The sequence below is a fragment of the Bison bison genome, unplaced genomic scaffold, assembly GCF_000754665.1.
Source record: "Bison bison bison isolate TAMUID 2011002044 unplaced genomic scaffold, Bison_UMD1.0 scf7180017864379, whole genome shotgun sequence".
Classification (NCBI taxonomy): domain Eukaryota; kingdom Metazoa; phylum Chordata; class Mammalia; order Artiodactyla; family Bovidae; genus Bison; species Bison bison.
In genome coordinates, this window is record NW_011494951.1 from 5,819,246 (window position 1) to 5,836,401 (window position 17,156).

Here is a 17,156-nt window from a genome sequence, read left to right on the forward strand (position 1 = left end):
CTATTTTTCTTCTCCATTTCATTTTTGTTTAATCTCTCCCCACCTACAAGTCCAGATCCTTAGCATGCCATTCAGGACTCTTTAATCACCTGGCTTACTTCTCAGCTCCAGCATCAGACACTTCTACCTGCACTTCACACTCCAGCAACCCTAAACTACATGCATTTATATACTTCTTTCATGGATTTTCACTCTGCAGTGCATTTGCTCTTGCCTGGAAAATTTGTCCTCATCTCACTGACTTCCATCGACCCCTTAGGACTCACTTCAGATGATACTAACTTTTGAAAGCTTGCTTGCTTCTCAGCTTCCAAACTGTGCTAAGCGTAGCAAAGAAGAGGAAAAGACTGAAGATTTCAGCATGAAATTTATTGTGTTCCATAACACGTCTCAGAAGCTCAAATGTTTCAGTTTTAGTCTCAATGAGACTAAACATTTTTCTTATGCTTATTCATATTTGCATTTCTTTAAAAATGTTTATTTTTGTATCCCCCCCCTTTTTTTCTTGCAGGTCAGACTAATTTCCATAGATTCATAAAATTTTTCACATCTTTGGATATATTTACACCCAATCTTTCATATATATTATTTAGGTTATTTTTCAAGTTTATGGTTTTTCATTTAACATATTTACACAATTTTTATTTTATGAAAATATTTGATTCAGTAAAATCTATGGATTTTTCCCACAATATGTATCTTTTTCTTTAAACTTTGAAATTCTTTCATTTCTATTTTGATTTTTTCATTAGTTGTCTATCTTAAATTTGTCTTGGTATTTAGTTTGGAGGGCATGGTAATCATGTATAAGAATTTAGAAATGTATTATAGGCCATGTTTTGCCATCTGTGATAAAATGCCAAGGATTGGTTGTACTTTGAAAGCTGTTTCATCATAAGACTTTGTTTTTATTCTTTCAACACCTAAAAAAATAGCACACAATGATGAAATAAGCAATCCCAGATGCCTAGGCAGATTGTATCATTTCTGTATGGCTATTATTTCTGTGAAAAAATCCATAAAGCATCTCTTCTTCAAATCTGGTCCATGGATCCTGAATGACCAGCATCAGCCTCACTGACAAAACTTGCTGAACAAAAAGGTGCATGCTGCTGCTGCTGCTGCTAAGTCACTTCAGTTGTGTCCGACTCTGTGTGACCCCATAGACGGCAGCCCACCAGGCTCCCTTGTCCCTGGGATTCTCCAGGCAAAAACACTGGAGCGGCTTGCCATCTCCTTCTCCAATGCATGAAAGCGAAAAGCGAAAGTGAAGTCACTCATACTGAAACACAAACTTTGCAATCTGGGACCAAGCCCTATGTATTAATTGGAGAAGGAAATGACCACCTACTGCAGTATTCTTGCCTGGAGAATTTCATGGACAGAGAAGCCTGGGGGTTATAGTCCATGGGATTGCAACAGGTTGGAAACAACTGAGTGACTAACATTTTCCTATGGATTAATAGACTCAAAGGCTAGACGTCTCTAACCCTCACTCTGAGTTGTTAAGAAAGGTAATTTTTGCTTTCATTCTATCTCCAGAAGTCTAGCAAATAACCCGCCTCTAGCCCTAAATTGCCTGTGTAGGGCTTGTCACCCATTTCCATGCTAACGCTTGGTTTTAGCAACAGGAGTAACTGGGCTTTCCTGGTGGCTCAGGGGTAAAGAATCTGCCTCCCATTGCAGGAGACTAGGGTTGGATCCTTGGGGAGGGAAGATCCTCTGGAAAAGGGAATGGCAACCCTCTCCAGTGTTCTTACCTGGGAAATCCCATGGACAGAGGAGCCTGGCTACAGTCTGTAGGGTCACTGAAAAGTCAGATATGACTTAGCGACTAAACAACAGGAGTAATTAAAGACTGTGCGTGTGTGTGTGTGTGCATGCACATGTGCTTAGTCATTGAGTCATTCCCGACTCTTTGTGAGCCCAAGGACTATAGCCCACCAGGCTCCTCTGTCCATGGGATTCCCCAGGGAAGAATACTAGAGTGGGTAGCCATTCCCTAAGCCAGGGGATCTTCCTGACCCAGGGATCGCATCCTGGTCTCCTGCATTGCAGGCGGATTCCTCACTGTCTGAACCACCAGGGAAGCCTGAGTAAATACAGTATTCTCAAAGAAACCAGAGCTAGTGGTTAACAGAAACATTTCCAAAGCAACTACTACAAATCTCCACCCAGGACTGCATCTTCTTCTTCTTCTTTTTTACCTCAGTCCTCTGAATACAATACAAATGAAAATTCCTACAGAGTTTTGAAAGACAGCAGCATCTTTCTGAAGACGCTAGCTCTTATTTGAAAGTGTGAAGTCGCTAAAGTGCAGTAGCTCAGTCGTGTCCGACTCTTTGCAACCCCATGGACTGTAGCCTACCAGGTTCCACCATCCATGGGATTTTCCAGGCAAGGATACTGGAGTGGGTTGCCATTTCCTTCTCCAGGAGATCTTCCAGACCCAAGGATTGAACCTGGGTCTCCCACATGGTAGGCATTGTAGGCAGACGCTTTACCATCTGAGCCACCAAGGAAGATCCTGTTTGAAAGTCTATTATCAGGCAATTATTTTGCAGTTTTACTTGAGTTATTGCACTTTATCAGTTCAATCCTTTGTGGTAACGGTTTTATTTTTAAGGTTTTTGGAAATGAGGAAAGCAAAAATTTGGTCCCATGGAAAAATTCACAAGCTAGAGAGTGTCAGAGCCAAAGTTCAAAGTCTCAAATCCAACACTTACTCTCTTTACCACAGATACCTGAGATGTACCATTTTCCCAAGGTGGGAGTAATCTGCTATGAGTCAGGTGTTCAGAAATCATGAAGGAGCCAAAGATTAAGAGAAAGCAGGGGAATACAGTCAGGACCAAGGATGAGCTGTTTCACTCTGAAGCTGGATAGCCAGAGGCATTTTAGGTGCTCCCGGGAGGCAAGCAGACATGAATCCTCACCTGCCTTCTGTGGCTCAGTGGCACTTCTTTGCCCACCTCAGTTAATGTTAACAAGACCCTTTGACTCTCTGCAGTGTCCCACCCATTGGAATTCCAAAGTTTTTCCCATATGATTCTCAACATTTTGCCCCCACATTTAGACAAAGAACACATGTTTACAATGCAATGAATAATACCTGTGTAATCTTATAGATATAAATAACCAAATGGTGGCTCAGAAGGTAAAGAATCTGCCTGCAATGCAGGAAACCTGAGTTCAATCCCTGGGTCAGGAAGATCCCCTGGAAAAGGGAATGGCAACTCCCTCCAGTATTCTTGCCTGGAGAATCCCATGGACAGAGGAGCTTGGAGGGCTACAGTCCATGGGGTCACAGAGAGTCAGACAAGTCTGAGTGACTAACACCTACACTTTTCACGTTTATGTGTAATTAGTGTGTGATCCAAGACCTTTCAGATGTTGCTTCATTCAGTTCTCACAACAGTGTGTTGACATCAGTATTACTCTCATCTCTTTCCAAATTACAGGTGAAAAAAGCTGAAATCGAACATGATGAGGGGATTCTTTCAAGGTCAATGAAGTGACACTAAGCTTGACATTGTATCTCCCTGCTTCAAAGCCTTTGCTCTGTGCCATTTCCCCCACATTCTGTCATTTCTGCTACATGCCGAGAGCTACAACTAACTAATCAGCTGTTCAATGATGGAAGGAGTATGCTCATCTTTCTTAAAAGGTGAAAGGCTATGTTATTCATGTGAAGGATTGAATGAGAGAAATGTAACATAAACAGAGTTATTGAAGGGATGAAGAGCAAAATGCAGTGTAGACAATCCTTACACAGACAGCTGCGACCTTCAGCTGAGGCAGAACCAGCACTGTGATGTCAGAGTTGTTGGTTAAAAATAACAGTAATCAAACCCACCAACAGAGTCATCAGCAAAAACAAGCTGATGTCTGAGTTAAGACAGGGGAATGGTGTGCCTATCCACTTATCGGGGATTGCAACTGAATGAAACACTTTTTCTAAATTAATGTATTTCTTAAAATTTGAAGTATAGCTGATTTACAATGTTGTATTAGTTTCAAGTGTATAGCAAAGTGATTCAGTCATATAATATGTGTATATATCAACTTATATGTACATATATCTATACACTCAAAGAAGAGTTTCAGAATATTTTATATTTCCATTGTTTTTTTCCCATTGTTTTAAAGGACTGTATAATTTATTTCCCCAGTTTATTTTTGCTACAATATCAATTTTATTATCATTTTAAGTTATTGCAATCCCCAAGTAACATGATAATTCTCAAATTCTGGATACCAGATCTCTATTTTAAAAGGACCTGTTAGTCATTTATTTCCCATTAAACTATATGTATTTAATGTAAAGTCAATATCTTAAAATCTGTGAGATATTAAATTTCATATTTCTGACCTTTCTCAGTTCAATGCTTCTTAAAGGGCTATTTCTCTGTAAATCAAGAATTCTGTTGGATTAAAAAAGAAAATTCTGTTTAAAATTTTGAAATATATGTACACTCATATGAAAACAGGAATATACAAATTCAGTTCAGTTCAGTCACTCAGTCATGCCCGATTCTTTGCGACCCCATGAATCACAACACACCAGGCCTCCCTGTCCATCACCAACTCCTGGAGTTCACTCAGACTCACGTCCATCGAGTCAGTGATGCCATCCAGCCATTTCATCCTCTGTTGGCCCCTTCTCCTCCTGCCCCCAATCCCTCCCAGCATCAGAGTCTTTTCTAATGAGTCAACTCTTCGCATGAGGTGGCCAAAGTACTGGAGTTTCAGCTTCAGCATCATTCCCTCCAAAGAAATCCCAGGGCTGATCTCCTTCAGAATGCACTGGTTGGATCTCCTTGCAGTTCAAGGAGTCTTCTCCAACACCACAGTTCAAAAGCAGCAATTCTTCGGTGCTCAGCCTTCTTCACAGTCCAACTCTCACATCCATACATGACCACTGGAAAAACCATAGCCTTGACTAGATGGACCTTTTTTGGCAAAGTAACGTCAATGCTTTTCAATATGCTATCTAGGTTGGTCATAACTTTTCTTCCAGGGAGTAAGCGTCTTTTAATTTCATGGCTGCAGTCACCATCTGCAGTGATTTTGGAGCCCCCAAAAATAAAGTCTGACGCTGTTTCCACTGTTTCCCCATCTATTTCCCATGAAGTGATGGGACCAGATGCCATGATGTTCGTTTTCTGAATGTTGATCTTTAAGCCAACTTTTTCACTCTCCTCTTTCACTTTCATCAAGAGTCTTTTTAGTTCCTCTTCACTTTCTGCCATGAGGGTGCTGTCTTCTGCATATCTGAGGTTATTGATATTTCTCCTGGCAATCTTGATTCCAGCTTGTGCTTCTTCCAGCCCAGCGGTTCTCATGATGTACTCTGCATAGAAGTTAAATAAGCAGGGTGACAATATACAGCCTTGACGTACTCCTTTTCTTATTTGGAACCAGTCTGTTGTTCCATGTCCAGTTCTAACAGTTGCTTCTTGACCTGCATATAGGTTTCTGAAGAGGCAGGTCAGGTGGTCTGGTATTCCCATCTCTTTCAGAATTTCCCCAAAGCCTTTGACTGTGTGGATCACAATATACAAATTACTGCTCATTAAACCCTTAGAAAAATGTTACGTAGTAGGTGGCCTATATTTGAAGCTACAATGTTTATTGTTATGATTATTACTAGCATAATCTATGCTTTGTTCTTGTTTTTAATCTCTCTATACACCAAGCTCTGGCTACTAGGACACATGTTCTTTTTTTTTTTATTTTATTTTTTTTTATTTTATTTTTTAACTTTACAATATTGTATTGGTTTTGTCATATATATTACATGTTTTTTTAAAAAATTGTTTTTAAACAAAATATGGGTATATTTAAGGTACAACACATATATACGAAGTAAAATGATTAGGACAGTTGAGTTAATGAACATATCTATCACTTTACATCGTTGCCATGTGTTTGTATGACAAGAACATCTGAAATCTATTCCCTTAGGAAATTTCTATTATACAACACAGTAGTATGCATGACAGTCATCATGCTGTACGTTATTAACTCTCTAGACTAAATCATCCAGGTTTGAGTTCTGTTTAAAAAAAATTTTCCAATCCATGAATGATTTGAATGTAGCTCTTGCTTCAGTAATAATCACTCATGTTTGGGTTTTATAGCTTACTAGGGACATTCACCATGAGGGACATTCATCTTTATTAATCCTCTACAGGAATATATTTTTACATTGTAATGCATATTTTATGCATGAAATTTGACCTGGTTAGGTCAAGTTCTGCAGCTAGGGTATCAGAGAGCTGGATGTGAAAGGGTCTCTTTATTAAACTTGAGTGCTTTACTTACTATTTTAGACTGACTCAAATCCTAGATTTAATGCATTTGAACTTTCTTCCTTTCCACATAAAAGTAATTCTTCTGGACAGAGAAGAGGAACATCAGGGGGAAATGTGTAGTTCTTTTTTTTCCTCTCCTACATGTTATAATATTGAATCTTTCTCCTCGTCTCTTAGATCTCTCTGATTTTCATGCTTCTTATTAAAAACATGAAAAGGATTATTCTATGGCCTGTTTTGCTATTCATATAGGTTTATGTCATACTTTTTATTCATTTCATTTTGAGTTTTAACTCATATTTCAGTCTGCTTCATAGCCCATATGACTATGTTTGAAAGCCCAATAAAATCAATATAGTAATTCAATGCTTTCAAAGATGTGCTGTTGGGAAATGAAATTAATCCACCTACTCATTCAACACACACGAGTCCCAATTGGATGTGTGGCAGTGGGAAAGAGGAAGCACTAAATCCAGCTCTCCTCTCAAGAATCTCATTGTCCATCATGGACGATGAAACTCGCATGCTGAGAGCTGTAGTGAAAGCTACAGGACCCCCATTCAAGTGCCACAAGATTTCAATGGAAGCAAGTCCTCCCAGGCGAGAAAACGAGGCACTGGGGTTGTTCAAACAAGGGGTGAAACCATGTGGATGTGTGGTTATAAAGCCACGTAACTCAGACTGGGACTCGGACCCAGGCACAAAGCAGACTGGGACTTGAATCCACATTCTTTTAGCTGAGATTGCACCCTTGGTCTCAGGATTTAATGAAGCTCAAGTTTTTGATGTTTTATTGCAGAAAGAATTCAGTGAGAGGCAAAAAACGATAGACAAGTTTATTTAGAGAGAAGCACACTCTACAGAGTAAGGGGACTCTCAAAAGGCGAAGGCTAAAGCAGCATCAGGGTATGGGGTTGTCACTTTTTATAGGAGTGGGTGATTTTGTAGGCTAATGAATGGGAGGAATATTCCAGCTATTTTGCTGTAAGGGTGAGGATTTCCAGGAATTGGGCCATCACTTACTTTTTGCCCTGTATGGTCGGCTTAGGAACTGTCATGGTACCTGCGGGAGTCATTTAGCTTGCTGATGGTTAGCAATGAGCATATACTGAGACTCAAGGTCTAGTGAAAACTGACTTCCAATAGAAGGTGCAATCTTGGACCTATTTGGTTCTAATCAGTTTATGTCATGTTCTGGGGCTATATTATTCTTTCAAAGGTTGTGCCTTGCCCTCTTCCCACCTCTTTCAGTTACCGGGTGATGTGTTCTTGGGAGAGGGAACGGGATGGGAGAAAACAAGAGAAACAGGGTTGAGCATGAACAGAACACAAGAAAAATTCTGTTTAACTGAAACAATGGGGTTCAGGGGAAGCAGGAGTGGAAAACACTTTTGAAAAAAAAGGAAGAGTGGGCCTGAATTTTAGAGAAACTAAATTCCTACCTAAAACGTATGCATACTAAGGGAGGCTTTTGAGCAGAAAGATGCAATAATAATCAAAGACTACCAAAATAAATATCAATTTTACATGTTTGCCATGCAATACATCAAGTAGGTTTGGGATGGGTATGGTCAACTCCAGGTGGCTGTTCCTACAGGCCTTGTAGGCATGCAGGGTGCAGCCCAAACTCGGTGTATGAATGGGACTCCAAATCCAGGGTTCAGCCTAGACAACACATGTGTATGTGTCTATGTATGTGTGTGTATGTGTTAGTTGCTTGGTCATGTCGGACTCTCTGTGACCCCACGAACTGTAGCCCAACAGGCTCCTCTGTCCATGGAATTCTCCAGGCAGGAATACTGAAATGGGTTGCCAATTCCTTCTTCAGGGTATCTTCCCAACCCAGAGTCAAACCCGGGTCTCCCACATTGCAGGCAGATTCTTTGCCATCTGAGCCACCAGGGAAGCCCATGTAGATTTATTATAAAAATAAGCACTTCCATTTAAATGATATAATAGGGAAATATGGTAATAATTTTCAACTCTCTATATCAATGTAGACATAAGCCAACAATACTTGCGAGAGAAAGAGGTTCAAACATAAGTTCTTTTGTATCTAAAACATAAGACTGTTGGTGTAGGATCTATTTCTTTGCACTGTATTTACTGCCTTATTGCCTCTGCTCAGTTAGATCATGAGCTACTTTGGAGCAAAAGGCACATCATGTAAGTCTTTGTAGCCTCTGCACTAATCCACAGTCCGACATCTGGTATGTGCTCATTAAATACAGAACATCTGTCACCTCAGTTCCGTTCTTTTAAAGCATATTGACATCCCCAATTCCAAATCAGCGATCTTTGAACAACTTACTCTATTTAGAGAAAACGAAGAAATTTAGCAATGTGTATCACCTATCGGATTTTAAAATTATATAATGAAATGGTAAATGGATAGTATTAATATATCATTTGTGCAGAAAATACAGACAACTTCAAATTTATTGTGTGTTTGTATGATTTTTTATTTCTTATTGAATATTATTTTACTTTTTTCACTGTTCATCACTTGAGAGTTTTGAACAAAGCTGTATATATGTCCTATGCATTAAAAATAAGATGTATTTAAAGCAGTTTTAGATTCACAGTAAAACGAAGGCAAGCTACAACGATTTCTTATATGCCTCCTACCTGGATAAATAACTAGCCTCCCGCATTATCAACATCACCCAACACAGTGGTACATTTGTTTTAACTGGTGAACCTACATTGATGCATCATAATCAACCACAGTCCATAATTATGAGTTCACTGCTGCTAGTGTGAATTCTATGGTTTTGACAGATATATAAAGACACAGATCCATAATTACGGGGCTTCCCTGATGGTTCTGGAGAAGGCAATGGCAACCCACTCCAGTACTCTTGCCTGGAAAATCCCATGGATGGGGGAGCCTGGTAGGCTGGGGTCCATGGGGTCAAGAAGAGTCAGACACGACTGAGAGACTTCCCTTTCACATTTCACTTTCATGCATTGGAGAAGGAAATGGCAACCCACTCCAGTGTTCTTGCCTGGAGAATCCCAGGGATGGTGGAGCCTGGTGGGCTACCGTCTATGGGGTCGCACAGAATCAGACACAACTGAAGTGACTGAGCAGCAGCAGCAGCCTGATGGCTCAGGGGTGAAGAATCTGCCTGCCAGTGCAGGAGACACAGGCTCAATCCCTGTGTCAGGAAGATTGCGTGGAGAAGGAAATGGCAACTTACTCCAGCATTCTTGCCCTGGAAATCCATGGACAGAGGAGCCTGGCAGGCTACAGTCATGGGATCACAAGGAATTGGACATGACTTAGTGACTAAACACCAGCAATATCCATGGTTATAGTGTCACGTAGAATTTTGTCACTGCTCTAAAATCCTGTGCTCCACCTATTCATCCTTTGCCCTCAACTCTGGCCACTACTAATCTTTCTACTGTCTCCATCAATTTCCTCTGTTCATACAATTGCATAGTACATGACTCATCTGCTTAATGGTACAGTTTAGGAAGATTGTATGTACCCTTTTCTACATTTTCTTTTACACAGTTGTCATAATACGATTTCCTATTAGGAAGCGTGAAAGCTAAAGAATAAAAAAACGCTCTCTGATTTTTCTTGAACGCTTCTGTGGATTTTAATGAATGCTAAATACTTGAATAGGAAAAGAATAACGTTAAAATAACAGGAGGACAGTTAGTTATGTCTTTCTTACTGTGAAGGAAGGTGAATCCAAGGGGCAGATGGGACCAAAGGCAGCCTTCAGTATTCAGTCTGGAAAGTGATGAGATGGGGGGAGGGGGAATATATCCTTTCTATGGTTTTCAAAACTAAGGGTCAGGGAAGACAGAAAACAGATTGTCACAAATATAAATTATTCATTGAAGACAGAGAATGAAAGAAAGAGGGTTTTAGAGTCATTGTTGCAAGCCCCCATTCTGTGGAGTAAAGGTAATTCTTGGTATTGAACAGATTCTCCCCTGAGGAGGTAATTGAGTCATCAGGGGAAGATGGAGGAACTAATGGGGATTCAGACTCAGAGAAGTTTATTAGAAGTGCTTTAAAACTATGAAATGTTCAATTTAAGGACGGAGGTAGCTAGCTTGCAGCTCAGTTAATTACAAAAACCATGCGATATGAACTTGGAGGTGGTGCACAAGGTAGATCTAGGCAAGAAAAGACATTGCCAAGCAGGAATAAAGATATGGAAAATGTAATTAAATTGTAGGAGGGTGACAGATGCTATCAGGCTTCCACTTGTGACAAGGTAAACAAAAGAATAATGCAATAATGAATATAAAAAAATTAAGTGTTGAATTGCTTCTGTGTCCTCAGCAAACAGAAAGTCATTTGAAGCAATATCTGCTTTTTATTCACACTTTGATGTTTCTGGGTTATGTAACTATTTCTTTATTTGGGTTTATAAAGGATTGAGCAGCAGGGTGGTTAGAATTGAACACATTGTAATGTGATTGTTGAAAAATAGAAACAGTTTACAAAGTAAAAGACAATTTAGCTGGTAAGAGGGGAAAACATCTTTCTAAACTAATGTTATAAGAAATGAAATTTGATACTTTCACTCTTCGGTGATGGAGTTTGCAGATCAAATGCAGGTTGTGCTCTAGGGCTAAAACTAAAGTCCCATTGATGCTGGGCTCATTTTAATTGGTTCTTTAAAGACACAAAGGAAAAGAAATGAAATCTGAAGCACATCATTGGACTTAAGGGCTTCCCTGGTGGCTCAGTGGTAAATAATCCGCCTGTAATGCAGGAGATGCAGGGAACATGGGTTCAATTCCTTGGTTGGGAAGATCCTTGGAGTGGGAAATGGCAACCTCTAGTATTCTGGCCTGGAAAATCCCATGGACAGAGGAGCCTGGCTACAGTCCATGGGAGTCACAAAGAGTCAGACAAAACTGAGCATGCATGCAACTGGACTTAAAGGATGGAATAGAAAACAAGAACTGTTTTTTTTTTCCTCCCTAGAAGAGAAGGAAAATGCATAAGCCCATTCAAGACACATTTTTTTTTTCTTTCTACTTACTTTTTTTTTCTTTTTACTTACTTGTTAGTTACATTTTAATTTACTTAATTAGTTTTATCTTTTTACTTACTTGCTTTTTACTTTGTCCACTTTTTATTTAGTGGACAAAGATTGAGATTTTAATTTAAACAAAACTTGGTCAAATCCTGACTCTTGAACTTACTAGTAATGTTATTAAACCAAGTTATTTCAATCTGTTTTCTGATTTGCAAAGTGAGAATACTAAGAACTCTTTTGGAAAGTTGTGAGGAGTGGAGAAGATAGCCCATTTCTATCACATAGTAGAAATAAACTGTTAATAAATCTAGTCATATTATTTATACCTAGTCATATTATTTATACCTAGTCATATTATTTCTACACCCTTAGTTCATCTTTTTTTTTCCCCCTCATGGAACATAGCTAATTAAAAGAAAAGAAACAAGCTAGTCTGCACATGAAAAGTGAAAGTCACTCAGTCATGTCTGATTCTTTGCATCCCCATGGATTGTAGCCTGCCAGGCTCCTCTGTCCATGAGATTCTCCCGACAAGAATATTGGAGTAAGTAGCCTACCCTTCCTCCAGGGGATCTTCCCAACCCAGGGATTGAACCCAGGTCTCCCACATTGCAGGAGAATTATTTACCATCTGAGTCACCAGGGAAGCCTAAGAATTACTGGAGTGGGTAACCTATTCCTTCTCTAGAGGATCTTCCTGATTCAGGAATCCAACCAGGGTCTCCTGGGTTGCAGGTGAATTCTTCACCAGGTGAACTACCAGGGAAGCACACATAAAAAAATAAGCCAACTTCAGCCATCTTCTGATTACTTTGATCATCACTTTGAGTTTAGTTTCTACCTGGCAACTATACATAACTAAGAGGACAAGAATTCACCCAAAGAAAAAATAATCTCAGAGCTGTGAATATACTGGTGAACTTGGTGCATAACACAGGGAGTATGTGGTTGCATAATTTTAGAAGTTATCTGGTTCTGAAAACATTGCTTTAACAAGAAAACTCTTAATACCTCATAGAGCATTCATATTACTATTTGCTAAACATGTTGGCAAATATTGTTATGGCTGACATTACACAACATTGGAATCAGGCTTGGTATTGAAGCACAAACCTTGTTGAGTGAATTTGTGTAGCTCATGTTTCCTGAGATTTACACCCTTGTAGCTAAAAGTAAACAGTATATAAGATTATCCCAAAAATTTCATAAAATAAAGGGAACATTTTTTTAGCATGCAGAAAACAGGAAAAACATGTTATTAAAAATTGCAGCTAAAGTTTTGGGGAAATTTTGATAGTTGTTTCAGCTAAGAACCTAATAATGATTGTGTTCTAGTTGGTTTCTTAGCTCATTTATTCTGAGAGAATTACTATTAAGAAATAATTGAGATTTAGGCTCACAGGATGAGTTTTTCCTGTTGTTACAAGTCCTGTGTACTTCAATGCAGAGTCCTGGGATCAGACACATCTAGTGTGGATGGCTTAGGTTGAGAGATCTAACTTTCTGTTACTAAACCTTTCTATCGCCTATATGCTTAGCTGCTCAGTTATGTCCACCTCCTTGTGACCCTAAGGACTAGAACCTGCCAGGCTCCTCTGTCCATGGGATTCTCCAGGCAAGATACTGGAGCCGGTAGCCATTTCCTTCTCTAGGGGATCTTCCCAATCCAGGGATCAAACCTCACTCTTCTGCATTGCAGGCAAATTCTTTATGTGCTGAGCCACCAGGGAAGACTAAACCTCATTCAAATTCCTCAGAGAGGTCTTGAGACCAGCCACCTCAGATATAGTGAAAGAGAGAGAGAGAGAGAAAGAGAGAGAGAAGAAAATAAAGACAGGAAACCTGATGGAAAGACTCAGAGAGGTCACCAGTGCCAACTGGATTCTACATTCTTACCACCCCAATGAGAAGAGAGCATGGTAAAACAAAGGAGGTGCAGAATAGAGGTTTCCACTTTGTTCATGAAAAAGCATAACTTACTGGACATTCTTCCACTGACAACAACTTTAAAAGTTGAATAAAATCCAAATGAAAAAGGGAGAGAAGTAAATGAAGGCCAAAAAGCAGGATTAGAGTATCCAAGATCCTGGAGAGAAGTGAAACACATGGAGGTGAGCCCCTCATTCTACGCACTTTTCTCTAGAGATATTTGCTGTCCTTTAACCTATGGGATGATAGACCTACCAGAAAGGAGAGGCATGGCAGCCATGTGGCTGGAGTGGGAGAATCTGGACTTCTTGGCTCCTGAGACAACCAAGGCTTTAGAAGCCAAGATCCTAGGGAAAAGTAGATACCTGCAAGATACTTACTAGTTTCTAAATCACTTTGAGTACGAGAACAAGAAACCAAATTGTCAGAAACTGACAGACAGATGTTTAAAAAAATCAGTAGAAGTCCATTTTCTCACTGGGCTTGGGGAAGCCCTATTGTAAACCTTAGAATTTCAGCTATGGCATGAAAATTGATGAGGTTACCCCAACATCGGAATTCATCCAAAAATCATCTCAATCTCTGACTGAGTCAAGGTGCTCTGCCCTGCAGTGTCACTTTCTATCAGAGAAAGCTGAATCCTCTGGGGGTAAATACATCATTATGTGTCTCTAGAAATGTTCCCTCTCCAGTATGAAGCTTCGGTGAAATTACCCAGTGTGCCCAGAGACAGAAACAAGTAGCCAAATCCAACAGCAACAACAAAAAAATCAAAACAGCGGACAATATAAAAATCTATTGTAAATCTAGCCTTTGACTCTATTGGACATAGACGTTAACATAACTGTAACTCATAAGTCTAAAAAAATATGTTTAAGATGAAAAATTCAATAATATAACTAAACTGTATTAGGAAAATTAGTAGAATGGAAAAACTAGTGAAAGAAAACAGAAAGGCATGAGACGTGGGTTTGCCCAACACATAATATTCTAGTATTTGTACCTAATCTAGGGTGGGAGAAAACACAATAAATTGCACTACATATTAATTTTTACATTAAAATCAAACATCTGCTCAGTACTTATTGCCCCAAGTAATGTCCTTCTCACCCACTGGGGGACAGTGAAGGATGGAAGAGGTAAGTTTGGGGAGGGAAGTCAGGCACTGCCCTTTCCAGAATAGTTTTTGCAAAGCTTGCACACAAGGCTTCAGTTTCTACATTTTTGAGGTTGATGTCACACTATTTATTTTTACTTTTATCATGATATGAAAAGTATTAGTGCCAAATTAGCCCCTAAAATCCATCCACCAGCAAATTTGCATGTTCTTGGTGAGTGATATAGTCTTTCCTGTGTCCCCTTGGTGGCTGACCCACAGCCCTCCACCACTTCTCACTGCTTAATCACAGTCTGCTTTTACTTTATCCTATATGCCACACAGGGCTTCCCAGGTGGTGCTGGTGCTAAAGAACCCGCCTGCCAATGCAGGAGACATAAGAGACACAGGTTTGACCCCTGGCTTGGGAAGATGCCCTGGAGGAGGCATGGCAATCCACTTCGCTATTCTCGCCAGGAAAATCCCATGGACAGAGGAGCCTGGAGGGCCACGGTCTGTGGGGTCACAAAGAGTCGACACGGACATGACTGAACATGCACGCATCTGACACTAGGAAACTTTGCAACTAATGCCAAAAGGGAAGAGGACTCAGAGGTAGCTCCAGCTCTCCCTGCATGCTGTCCTAGCTCTGCATTTGTTTGGCCAAGAGAATGAAACAATCAAAATGCAGTTCTGAGAATCCTGCCTTGGGGCAGGAACTGGGAAATATTCGAATCCAATACATTGGCTTTCAAGTGGAGAAATATACACTTAAAAGAAACAGTGAGGTCTGTTTTATGTAGCCATTTTTCTACTTGGAAATGCAAACCCCCCAGGAGATCAGAAGGCTGACATTCCCAGAAAAAGGAAACTTGCTCCACAGGGAATCATAAGAGAAGCAATGGCTTAGTGAATTAACGTTAACACACACACAAATTCAGCAAACATGCACTGAGGGGTGAGGATAATTCTCTTAAACAAGTAACATACATGAAGCTAAAGAAGATTAAGGAAATATTGTAGCTTCTATCGCTTAAAAAGATTTTTTAAACAATCAGAACAGCGTGAAGCTAAAAAGAGTAAGAATCACACCAGACATTATTCCAAAACATTATCTCTGTGGGACAAAGAAATTAACATCGTGAAGAGCATTGGGTAAAATGCATCAGCTGTACTTGCCCTCTAACTATATCAATGTGTTTCCTGTTGTCTACAGATTCTAAAAATAGCTCAGGAATACAGATGTCCATGAAGCTATCTTGCTAGACCATTTTGCAGAAAACTGAATGGTGTTCCATTAATTGTCAAAGTGATTTTTAAAAGGATTTTATTTTTCACTTGAGAAAAATAACTATAGTTATTCAATTTTTTTTCTCTTGGCATATAATCCCAATTTTATTGTAGTGGGATCTCCTGTTGTGTGTAATATTGGGAATATGCACGGTCCAGTATTCAGGTATGAATACAAAAGGGGCACAGTCCTTTCTCCCCAGGTCCCATAGCAGTCAAGCCGGGGTAGCTTCATTCAATCACTGTCTCTACCTGAGGCTTTGTTCCTGCAGCCTCTGGTACAAAGATGAGAGATTTGGAGAGGATAGTTAGGTAATTTTTTATGGACTTGTCCAGTATTGGTGCCCATTCACTATAGAAATGTGCACAGCAAAAGTGCCATTCTCTCTGGAACTTTTTGGCTACAGGCAGTTAGTTGTTAGGTTTTCTACTTCTTGCCTTTCTGTAGCTGATTTTTGCTGTTTATCAGCCTCCAAGACGATTCTCCCAGCCTTCAGTTAAATTAATTTGTATTTTGAATTAAAGACATCATATTTTATTTCTGTGGGCTTTATCCCCAAATTGTGAGTAATGCAGAAATAAATATCCATGGTACACAATTTTCATTGTATGAAAGGGTCAAAATAACAACTGAGTAACTTTTTTCCCCATTGCTGAGTTAGTAGTTTCCTTTTTCAGGGGTAACACCAGTTACTGCAGATAATGAATATTTACCACCTTTGCTTTGTTTTTCCTGCATCCCTTCCAGTTATGAGTTTTCCGATCATGTTCACTGGTGGTGCTATCAGTTGGTTGCCCGAGTGAACTGCTGATATTGATTCTACAATAAATATTGATAAAATCAGAATTTTACCTGTTATTCTACTTATTTCTTCTCTCAAAATAAAACATTTTTGACATGACTCCGTAACAACCCATACAGACCTCACTCATTCCTTTTAACAGTTGTATTATATTCCATTATGTGAATTCATTTTCCATGCATTTGACCTCTAGGATTTTGAAAATTTTTAATAGATATTACCAAAATAAAAGGCAGCACCATTTTACATATAATCAAAAATAAATAAGAATGCCTAGTTCCTTTCATCATGATCAATATTATGTGTTATTGAAACTATTTTTATAAATCTGTGTTTATCATTATTTTAATTTGGCTTACCTTTGTTCTATTATTTTTAGTGAGTGATCAGAAACACTTGTTTTCAGGTACAAATACTTTCTCATTTTTTCCTTATTGTCTGGTTACATGGAACAACAGACTGGTTCCACTCTTGCCTGGAAAATCCCATGGACAGAGGAGCCTGGTAGGCTGCAGTCCACAGGGTCGCTAAGAGTCGGACACGACTGAGCGACTTCACTTTCACTTTCATTTTCCAAATAAGAAAAGGAGTACATCAAGGCTGTATATTGTCATCCTGCTTATTTAACTTATATGCAGAGTACATCATGAGAACCGCTGGACTGGAAGAAACACAAGCTGGAATCAAGATTGCCGGGAGAAATATC